This window comes from Triturus cristatus, chromosome 2_2 (genome assembly GCF_964204655.1).
Source record: "Triturus cristatus chromosome 2_2, aTriCri1.1, whole genome shotgun sequence".
Taxonomy (NCBI): Eukaryota; Metazoa; Chordata; class Amphibia; order Caudata; family Salamandridae; genus Triturus; species Triturus cristatus.
In genome coordinates, this window is record NC_140582.1 from 497,852,386 (window position 1) to 497,864,626 (window position 12,241).

General features: G+C 42.9%; 1 long non-coding RNA gene across 1 annotated transcript in view; it reads left to right on the top strand.

Annotated features, from left to right (window-relative positions):
• LOC146862418 (uncharacterized) overlaps positions 1-2,447 on the top strand; it is a 40,344-nt gene extending 37,897 nt beyond the window's left edge. The window contains exons 2-3 of the long non-coding RNA XR_014978125.1: positions 889-1,269; positions 1,979-2,447. This is a non-coding gene — a long non-coding RNA (uncharacterized LOC146862418). The remainder of the gene's footprint in view (positions 1-888; positions 1,270-1,978) is intronic.
• Positions 2,448-12,241: the final 9,794 nt, after the last annotated feature.

A 12,241-nucleotide genomic window follows, 5' to 3' on the forward strand; every position in this document is an offset into this window, starting at 1 on the left:
AGCTAAATAAGAAGGATCCCAACCAGGTGGTAATCATGAGTGCTAATCAGAGACAGCTGAAAACCAAATAAAACCCATTTAAACACAGCCAGAATGAGCTAGCACTTTTCACAATGGCAGGGATTTACCTGATGGCGAGGAGGATGAGGCTGCAGGCTGCCGGACAGAGACGGAGGCGAATAAATGAGCGCATTTTCAGAGTCCGCATAACTTTGCTAGGACAGCAAGAAGATGAGATATACGATAAGTATAGGCTCAATGCAGCAATGATCCATGATCTAATCAATAAATTGGACCCCATTCTGCAACGACAGACACGTAGGACCAATGCTATCCCAACGCATGTGCAGGTCCTATGTTGCCTACACCTACTGGCATCACGCAGTTTTCAGGGGGTCATTGCTGTAGCGGGAGGTGTGTCACAAAGCGCACTTTCAAGAATATTCAAAGCATTCCTTGATGCCATGATGGCCTTGATCGGGTCTCACATCAAGTTCCCTACCACCGCGCTTGACCTTGCAAAAACAAAACAGGAGTTCTACCAGATAGCTCGCTTCCCACATGTTTTGGGTTGTATTGATTGCACCCACGTGGCAATATGTCCCCCTGCAGCACAGGAATATTTATATAGAAATAGGAAATGTTACCATTCCCTCAATAGTCAGGTTGTTTGCAATGCCAAAAACATCATCACTGACATAGTTGCGCAATTTCCCGGGAGTGCACATGATTCTTATATTTTCAGGCAAAGTGGCATACACACCCGTCTTGTCAGGGGAGAATTTGGAGAGTGACATCTGCTTGGTAAATATGTGTAATTGTTTCTCACTGTCATTGTACGTATGTCAATGTCAAACTGCCACTGACCCTTTCCTTCCTTACATGTAGGTGACAGCGCATACGCCTTGCGTAATTACCTCATGACGCCTTACCTCAATCCCACAACTGCCAATCAACAGAGGTACAATGCAGCACATATTTCAACAAGGAACATCATAGAGCGCACATTTGGCCTGCTGAAGAGCCGATTCAGATTTCTACATAAGACCGGTGGAGCACTGCAGTACAACCCTGAACAATGCTGCAAGATAGTAGCAGCATGTGCCATGCTGCACAATATTGCGACAAAGGGAGGAATGGAAATCGAGGTGTCTGACAGCGAATCGGAGGATGGGAACCAGCAAGTGCCACACCACCATGCAGCACAAGGGGCAAACGCAGCAGAAGGGCGTAGGAGAAGATTGGACATCACACAAAACTATTTCTGAGGTGAGTACTGATGACACAGACACGTTATATTGCAATCAAAGTAATCTTTAATTAAATAAAAATGTCATGAGTGTTGAAGCACACTTTTAATCTGACCAGTGTAATGGACATAAGTGGTTTGCAAATGAAAATGTACTTGTAAGTCAGTAAAAAGTCAGATCCCAACTATGGTTACGTCACCATGGTGGAATGTACTTGTACATGCCAGTCTAGCGCTTTCTACCACGAACACCCAGACGCCTGTCAGAGCCAGCATGGTCATCCCCAATGTTGGAAGCGGCTGTGGTACTGCTGCGTGTGTTGCGTCTTCCTGTAGTGCCGACTGGAATTGCCAAACTACTTAGGCTTGAGGCACCCTCACTACCCTCTTCCGGCGTGGAAATGTTTGCCGCAATTGCGGAAGCATTAAGCAATTCTACTGCATTGGTCACCTGGTCCAGTGCTTTAGCCACATCCCCGCTCCAATGGCACATTTCAGTTTGCATGGTCACAGACCTACGTGCCAGCAGTGCAGTTGTCGTGGCCAGCCTATTGTTTGATTTTGCAAACAGTTTGAGGTGCGCATTAGTTCACGATGCGGTCTCTTCTGGGATACATTTCCCTCCTGCATCACCTTGCTCAGTTGCTGCACACTTTCAGTTAGTACTGCTATGTTGCTTGCCATCCTGCCTATTTGGAATTGCACTGCACATGTGTTTTTTGTCTACAGGCGCTGCATACGGAGCATCTGTCCCTCAAGACCACCCCAGACATCAATTGGTTGCTCCTCCTGCTGTGTCCTGAGTGCTCTCCCTCTTCTACGCCGGACTCTGATATTGGTTCTGGGGACCTGTGGTTGTGGTTGTTGGATGGAAGTGGCCTGTCCATGGCTGGCACCTGGTGTTGCATCAGGCTCATCATCACACTCCATGGTGACTAGGGATGGGACAGTTGCCCTGCGTGAGTTTGTGGCACGTGATGGATTTATTTGCACCACGGGTGTGTCCATATGTTCACCTGCGCTGGTGTCCTGCATGTCTGGGGAATCGCTATCCACAGCTTCTACACGTTGAGCATCTGTGAGGTGAAACAGTGCAAAACTGCATTATTTAATGTCTGTGATCAAAATGTCACAGTAATACATTTTTGACTTTGTTAATGAATTTATAATCTATTAAACTATTTTGGGTTGTTCCTCTGAGATTTGTCATTGTAACTGCTTGACCTGACTACATCTCCCATAATGCACCTCCCCTAATGAATACATTGTGTACTGGATGTTCAAAGTGTGCACTTGGGCTGTACTGTGGTCATGTTCTACCTTTAAATTTTGGGATAATGGTAACATGCATTCATCTTACCTTCAGATGTGTTTGCTGCTCCGGACGTGTCAAGCTGGGTCACAACTACAACAGCTTCTGGCTGGATGGTGGATTCCACCAAGTCCTCCATGGGAGTGGTCCCAGTGTCTGTTGGTGTTCCCCCTCCTGTCTTTTTAGCCTCCTTGAGCCGGTCAGCAATGCGCACCCTAGCCCGACTGCGCAAGCCGTACCATCTTTTTTTCAGCTCTTCAATGGTGCGGTGTGTCACCCCAATGGCATTGACCCTGTTTTGGATCCGGAGCCAGATTTTCCTTTTCTCCTGCTCTGCCACTTTTAATGATGCCTTTCCAAACAGCTTATCATGGCTGTGGACTACTCCCTCAATGAGGGTGTCAATTTCTTTTTCTGCAAACTTTATTTTGCGCTTCCTGCCTGTTTGGCTCTCCTCTGCTGTTTGTGAGGCTTCCATTTGGTTGAGGAAGTTTTTCTAATGTCTCTGTCCCACTCCTGTTCAGCTCCCAGAGCCAGCTCCCTCCTCTCCCTGAGACTGTACACTGGAAATGAGGCTGGAGCTGCTCACTTCCTGGTTGTGATGTCATCAGGATGCATCAAAATGCGACTTCGGTAATTGCGATTTCGCAAATAGCGTAATCGATATTAGCGAGTTCGCAATTACCGGACTCGCTATTATATTTGCAATTTTTAGCGATTCTTTATTTTCTCGCAATTTTTTAGGTGCATCGCGTTTTGCGAGTCTTTATTTGCGATTTCTTAAAAATCGCAATTAGGAGCTCGCAATTTTTCTATTTGATGCATGTGCCTGTAAGACCCCAAGGTTCCATATTTTTACACACTGCCACAAATTCATAAAGGAATCTCTCCTCCATCTGGCATACCCATAGTTTCAGGGATTAACTCTCTTTTGGAACAACTTTCAAAGTTCTGTGATCACTTTTTACAACCCTATGTCAAAAAGACTCCTTCCTACATCCAAGACGCAAGGGACATATTGAACATAATCAAATCCACATCAGATAGACCTATTGGTCACCTTAGATGTGGAGGCGCTCTTCACAAATATAACACAAAGAGCGACCGTGGAAGTCATAGAAAATACTTTACTGGCAGAGGAGTGGACCTCAGACACACCCGTCTGTTTCATCATGGAATGCGTCGCTTTGACTCGTCACGCTTTGAGGAACATCACATCTATGACACCAACAACCCATATGAGTCCAACATCCTTCTAAGCCGGGTCTTGTGGCTCAGTGGACTAATGCGCCCACTGCAGGGGCCTGTGTTTGACCTCATGGTTACAGGTTTGAATCCCGGTGGGTCCACTCAGCCTTTCATCCATCTGAGGTCAATAAAATGAGTATGAGTTGGGTAACAATAAATATCTGTTAATCAGCGCCAAGATACCCAAGGGGTAATGTGCGCTTTACAAATACATTTGTTATGTTATGTTTATGATATCCTCATCTTTTGAAAAGGAGACATAACCACTTATGGGACTTTCAGCTCTTGGGTCAACACTCTAGAGTCTAGACCCCTATCTGAGATTCTGTAAGAACATCACAGATAAGGAACTACTATTCCTAGATCTGATGATTAAGAAAATAGACAGGAATAGCCAGCTACTTTATAGTGGCCCTCATATAAATGCCCGGTGTGTTAATTTACCTTATGGTCAATTCTTACGTCTACAACGTAATTGTTATATGGTTAAGGACTTTGATATGGAAGCGCAAACACTAGCAGAAAATTTAGAGACCAGACAATATCCCTAACATTGTGACAGAACAGCATGTAAACATGCACAGGACTGTAACAGAGGGTTCGGTACTCGAAACAAGCATAAGACAACGAGAAGACACATTAACTTGTGTCACTACTTTCACACCACAATCTAACCAGATATGCAAGATCATTACTAAACATTGGCCCATCTTACAAAGAGGGCAGTTATCCTTCCTGCCATCTAGGTTAGCAATTAAACGGACCAAGAACCTAAAAGACATGTTAATACATACACGTACACAAGATATGAAGGGTCAGACCAAATGCCATTGCGGGACCTCGCCCCTGTGGTATGGCATTTCCCTTGTGGATCATGCCTGGCTTGTGCCTCCACAGTAATTGCCAAAGAGGTGCAGCTCAGGACAAACTGGATATGGACACAAAAACCCATACAGCATGCAATACAAAATATTGTGTCTATCTAATCACCTGCACATGTAATAAACACATTGTGGGAATGACCACACGTCCTGTGAAGCTAAGCATCAATGAACACAGCAGCACAATTCTCTGCAAACAAATCAAATACAAAAATTAGTATGCACTTCTAACTGACGGCCACACACCAGATGACCTACGTTGGACCATGCTAGAAGCCAATCCTAATATGAATCAGAAGATTCTCTTTAAAAGAGAACAACAATGGATATTTTGCCTTTCTTCTAATACTATTGGACTCAATGATGATATTCCTTGACATGAGATATAAAAATTGTGACCCTGGTTAAGACTTGACACAAGCCCTGGACATCATCTATCATTATGAACTATCACCCATTGAGCAATGGACTTTCCAACTAACACATTAAAATTTAGTCCTTGCGATTACCCCATCAAAAACTGCATTGGGTATACAGATGAGTAATTTAAAAAAACAATATCACCCCTTATATCCTTCCAACACATTGAAAATTACAGTTTACTGGTCTGTCAATCTAGGCACCTAGTAACTAACATCGTGCCTAATCGGTAAAAATTTACTAATAAAAATTAATTCTAAGCAGATTAAACAAGAGGAACTACTCAACTGTTCCTGAGCTTGGCACAATATCAAATTGAAAGGATGGGGAACAGCGGATAATTTTAAACCAACTGATGCTCAACAACAACTGCAATATACAGAGCCCCCGCTTCAGCGATAAGATGGCCGCCATGATTTTGAACCTTTGAAAGGAAGTAGTTCTCCTCTCCACTGAGCAAGAAAATGAACATACAAGCCCAACGAGATACCTTCTGCTCTAGCGGCAATCTCCTGGGCACATCTTTTTTTCGCATCACCTGTACCTAATTAAACCAACTGGAACTGGTTATAATCCAAAAGCAGCCCCCACACCGACACTTCTGAGTCAGCCAGCGAGGGTAGGTCATCCAGAGTGTCGCTCCTAAAAAACTGTAAGTTCAGCATTGCTTACTGCTCCTTAACAATAGAGAAGGTGGATATTCACCTCTCTCCAACAAACGAAGGATAAATGATTGGCCTCATTGATATTTTTTAGTGTGCAAATAGTGTGCCGGTGTGCACGACTCGAGGAGTCATGAAAATTACCCGATTAGGGTGAGTTGTTACCATGATCAACTACATGTGCTGGACTTTTAAGAATATATGTCATGTTCTTCATGTGGTGTTCGTTTTTCTGAAAATATGGGACACACCTGCGAACAAGCACAAAACACAAAGCATGCAATTGGTATTTTTTAAAGATGTTTGTTTATTTTCATTTTATTTTTTGCCTGCAATGTTGCAGCAAATAAATGCAGATTGTTACTGTGTGTCTTTATGCTACAGGTCATCCCCAAAATACATTTCTAAACCATGCCCACAAAAAGGTATTTGAGATTGGAAGTAGACTCATGAACCTATATATTGAAACTCCAGTCACAAAGTAGATTAGGTAACATCGGTCCTGAAGAATAGCTACCACATCATTGATATGACTAAACTGCAGCTTGAAACGTGTTGACCTAAAGCTATCATAGATAATACATTCTAGCAGATAGCACCACATATTATAATAAATGTAGGAGAACTTGTTCATTACTTTTTCCTGAGAAGTAACCTCTTATCCTATTTTTAACTTCACACTTCCTACAGTTAAACACCAATATACTTTTTAGACCCTCACACCGACACTTCACCAAACGGTGGATGAAAAGATCTCCAGTAAAAAGCCCCCATTGAGGATGCCTGTCGGAAATTGCAGTGCCGGCCCGACGTGGAGCAAAAGCCCAATGATGAAGCATGACACCTACTTAGGTGTGTAACGTCATTTGTTCCTGCAGAGTCACACTTCCAGCATACCCTGTGGAACTGACATTGTCCTGAACAGACATACACTTTACTAGGAACTGCATACCCCTTATACCTCACAAGGATAGCCTATGTCTATAGTCCACCCAGAGCCTTTGAAAAATCTATGAGTAACTTAGTACTCAGCCTTCTTTTTGGTGTTGCATGGTGATGGAGGAGGTTGACGTGAGGTTGTGAGGACGTTGGAGGTGGAGCGCGAGCGCGCAAGGGAGCAGACTGAGGAGGCAGCGGCGGAGCAGCTTCCATGAGGAGGAAAGATTGACGGATTCTGGCCATTGGACACCAGATTCTGGGTGCTGGGTGCTGAAGTGAGGTGCAGCATTTAGGGGAGCCTGGGGGTCAGTGACAGAGGTGGAGGACAGAAGTGGAGGCCAGAAAGGGAGGAGGTGAGCTCGATGCATTAGGTGCCTGAGTGAAGGAGTTAAGTGCTCCAGGGCTGCGGAGGTTAAAATGGCTTGTGTAGCTCCCGACGCGCCTGCCCTCTACCCCCAACCCCCTCCAGTATCACCCTAATTCTTACACCTTCTAGCCTGCCTAGCCCAGCTATTCTTCACAGTCCCCCTCCAGGGTCGAATCTTGTTCTTCTTTGCCGCCTTTAGATTTGGTACTCTGCCCTGCATCGGATTTAGACTGTTGTAACGAAGTGAGGCTGCTGAATTGAGCATTGCTTGATCTATCATCGTGGAGTGTGGTTTGAATGCCAGAAGGACCTTTGCAGGTTGGCTGAATCAGAAAGACGATTCTGATGTCGATGAAGTGGCTGGTGTGCACGTACCCTCACTTCGGGCCTCAGCAGTTGTGGACCTTCGCAGGGGCTATTCACCCCACCGACTATTCCACCGGGGAGCAGATGACAGTAGCGTTGAGGAGGAGGAGTCTAGAAGGGGTTGGCTTGCAGAGTATCCAGATAGGGAAAAGGCAGCATCAGTGCGGCTTTTGGCCAAGACTTGCCTGTTTATCAGGACAGGATATTTTATCTGGAGTGGCAACCGCAAGCAGCTATTTACACGGGAAGCCCTAACAGCTCGCCCGGATTCCCCAGGTTCTCTGAGCCCCCCCAAGATGCATGCAAAGTCGTTGCAAGAAAGGTCGGTGCATTCAAGTGCTGGGGAGGATCTTAGGCTCCGTGATGGGGACTTTGTTCTACATCACGTTGACACCAATTTCATGATCAAAGTTACAATGGGCCAAGCTTTTTTGGTTACCTCATTTTGCTGTACACAAAATCAGCACTGAAGCTTTTTAGTGGTACGCCGTCTGGGCTATTGTTAGCTTTGCCAGTGTCTTCGACCACACCTGAGTTAGGGCTACTTGGGAACTCTTCATGTAATTTACCCAGTCATTACGTTCATTACCCTGAGTCTCTTAAGTTCCTGGAAAGAATAATCTGCCCATTCTAGCCCTCTTGGAGAAAGCAGTAAATAACTCGGATCATATGCAAGACTCATTCTTAGCAATATTAAAGCTATTGATGGATATAAAAAGTGACGGGGTTGCTACAAATCGGATTGCACAGAGGTTCAATAGAAAAGGGCTGCAGCTAGTCCCTCCAATTTAGAGGCAGATCTTTATTCCCCATTGCCCCTAGTAAAACCTGTTTGCAGAGACTATGGTTTGCAAGTGAGCAAATCCCATCTCAAGATGCCAGAAAAGAAGATCAATATTCCTGGGAGCAAGGATGGCCTTACCTATTCCTCAAACAAATCTTTTTGATTCCTCTTCTATAAGTTTAGCAGATGTGACACCTGCAGATATATGCTCATGCCCTAGGAACGCTCTGTTCCCAATCTTTAAGAACCAAGAGTCTTCCATGCTGGGCAAACTCTGATATGTCTGCTCCCACCAAGAATAAAGAGAAAACATAGTATTCCCCTCGATGAGAGGCTATTAGAGGCAGGTTTTGCCTCGTACAATTAAAAATCCTACACCACATATATTTTGCATGTACTACCATGGCAAAGATGGGTAAGGCGGCAACCCCACAAATTAACCGAAGTTGTAACCTAGAGGGTACATTTTTCCACATGATCTGGAGTTGCCCTGCCATTCTGCAATATTGGAACTCTGTGGTAGCATGCCTGAATGAGGTGTGCGGGGGCAATATAGAGGCCTCCGCGAAGTGGTGCCTACTTAATGTCTGGGAGGCCATGGACCTCCCAGGCATGGACCAGATTTACATGACATTGGGGTTGATTGTGGCGAAACGCAAAATTGCTCATCAATGAATGGCTGCCCTGGTGCCACGACTGAGCGACTGTAGAAAAGACATGGATTGGTGTATGTTGGCAGAGAGGACAGTTTACGAAAGAAGGGGTTGTCCAAAAAATGTGGCAAAACATGGGGGAAGTGGAATGACTTCCTAGGGGGCTTATGTACCCTGACCGCTTCCACTGAATCTGATGTTTTTGTTTGGTACAACCTATTGGTGGTATGGCCTGATGTCTCCCTGCAGGGACAGGGTGCAGGGAAGTGGAGAGTAACAGGACTTGATGTACTTCAGCGGATTCATGATTGTGAAGTGATGCTACAATGGTTGTGATTCAATGATATTGAATGAATGCCCTTTTCCTGCAATAAAAAGATTTTGCCAAAAAAAGATTAAAGAGGAGAAAAAAAATTAAATTGCAATTTGCGGAAAAAGAAACAAAGGCTTTTAAAAAAATGACCAAGAAAGCTTTGTTTTTATGAAACAGTGGAGCACATCTTAGAGAGAAATGAGACAGATAAGAATGGCAAAGGCGGCTCAGCGGATCTACCACCCCAGGAGAAACACTCTCTAACCCAGAACAATTTTCCCCTTATTTCCCCAGTTGTAAAGATTGCAGAAGTTAATACAAAAAGTGGATCCTATGCCTCAGGCCTTTTGTTAATCCTTTAGCTACACCATTTTCGGATGCTATTGTACAAAATGCAAATCACAGATAGAGCTTTGGGGGGAAAGGATCGACCTTGTCTTGGGCCTATTGCATCCACCACACTTGATTTTGGGATAATGTTCGATCATGAATTAATTTTGAATCGTTATGGTTTATTATCATGCTTTGCTGAGAACAAAAATCTCAAGATGATTCGAAGTAATGATATTTCTCTTGTACACATCTTATGCTCCTGTCAGGTAAATAAATTAAGAGTAACATTCCACTCTAGATTTTGACTAATTTGATTCTACATAATAATTAATATTTTCTATGTAGAGCAATTTATATAATTCTTGCATCACAGGAGCAGAAAAGAGATGAGTTCAACCTGGCAAATGTGGTTCGAGATAAGGGCTCCTTCTGTTCAAGGAAGAGAAGCCAAAAAGTTGTTGGTCTCTTTAGAGAGGGGCAGAAGGCAGGTTGCTCTGTTAGACCTAAAGGGGGTGGTCCCAGAACCCACTAGTGAGAATGAGTTGAGTAAATGGAGTTGGTTGGCTGGCACCTTTAATGGTAATCGCACTCTGGGCCAGATGATTAAGACATCTAACTAATAATAACTTAAAAGTGATCTCCTGAAATGCAGCGGTGTTGTTGTCTTTAAGTTTAAGAGGATTTTATTGAAAGAACGAAAGAAGTTGCAGTACAGTAATAATATAGACTTGTGATAAAAAATACAATGTAAAACATTCCAAAGTAATAGAAGAAATAGAGAGAGAAAGAGAGAGAAGAAAAGAAGGAAAGAAAAAGGGATATCATCAAAAACATATTTCAACACTATTATAAATAAGTGGCAGTATAAAGAGCAAATATGGTTTCACAATGCAAGAATTAATAATTAACAAGAGATAGAACAGATTGACAAAGGTACATATGTTGATACCATCAGAATCATTAATAAAAACAAGAACATCAAGGAGGCTTAGGTACTTCCTCCCTGCAAGGGTTATGTAAGGGAATGGATTGGGCAGATACATTTAAAAAAGAAGTAATGGGTAGCCATAATAAGTCCCTTTTAATCGCAAGGGAAATAGGGTAGACATATGCTCTATCTAACCTATGGTTATAACAAACCCCATACCACCATGCTTGGTAGGAAATAAGAGAAGTATCTTTCCAAGCTTTCGTGATTTGTTGAAACGCCACAGCAAGAAGGAGATCAACAATGGAGGTATCAGTACTGAAGGAGGACCACATTTGCGAGAGACTCCCAAGACAAATATGAGAAAAAGAAAAGGGGAAATTGGTGGAAAAAATGGAATTAATTTGTTGCCAAACTTTGCCCCAAAAAAGGTGAACATCAGGGCAAGTAAACAACATGTGTTTAAGATCAGCCACTAAAGCCGAACAGGACCAACAGATGGCCGGGATGGAGGGGTCAATATGGTGTAGTTTGGATGGGGTGATTAAAAGTCGATTGTATATAAAAAATAGCGTTTGGGTTGTATTTGCCGCTCTAGACGATTTCCTTATTTTGATCCAAATGTTATCCCAAGTAGTGAGAGGAAAACAATCCTCTAAATCTGATTCCCAAGCACATTCCACAGCAGATTTCACTCGATCAACAGGTGAATCACGCAATTTTTTGTAAATTTGAGAAGCGGATGGAGAAGAATGCAAAAATGGCAAGGAAATGAGAGAGGAGGTATATTGAATGGAAGCACCCGTAAGAGCATCAAAAGTAGTTTGAGCCGCCGATTTTAATTGAATATATTTAGGATAAGAAGAGAGGGGAAGAGAGAAACGATCCTGAAGAACAGAAAAGGGGATAAAAGAACCATCATGGAAGAGTTGATGAGTCCATTTAAGACCTAGAGATAGCCAATCATTCCAAAAAATAGATCTATTTTTAATCTTGACAAGAGAGTTATACCAGATAGGGGATTGTAAAAAACGAGCACGGTCATCCAGGTTATATAAAGTAATAGGTTGAAAAGTTTTGTAAACATGTTGAAGAATAGGGAGAGAAAATTTCTTTGGAGCTTGTGACAATGAGACAAATTCTTCAAACGTAAAGGGTTGAAAAAAGGAAGTCTCAACCTCTACCCACAGAGGACAAGAAGAGGGATCGGGGGTATGATCAGAAATGAGAAAAGCAGAATGAGTAAGAAAAAAGGAGGTATGATACGACGAAAAATCAGGAAAATTGACACCACCCAAGTGTTTAGGAGATTTAAGTCTAGAAAAAGACATTCTGGCAGTTTTGTTTTGCCATAAAAACTTAGATAAAACGGAATAGATATTCTTGTAATAGAACTTAGGAATGTGAACCGGAAGATTTGACAAGAGAAATAAGATTAAAGGAACCAACATCATCTTGATAGAATCTAACCTACCCCACCAGGATAAGAACAAAGGGTGCCATTGTTTCGTAGAGGTGGTAAGAGCTGTTAATAAATTTTTAAAGTTCAGAGCCACTGTGTCCTTAATAGAAGGTGTAAACCAAAGACCAAGATATTTGATTTTGTTCGGACTCCAATTAAAGGAAGAAGATAAGAAATCGGCATGAAAGCAAAATTTATTAAGAGGAAGAATTTCGCACTTGTCTACATTAAGCTTATAGCCAGACACTGATGCATAGTTCGAGACTTCTGATAAAAATGCCGGAAGAGATGTATGGGGATTCGAGAGAAATAACAAAATATCAT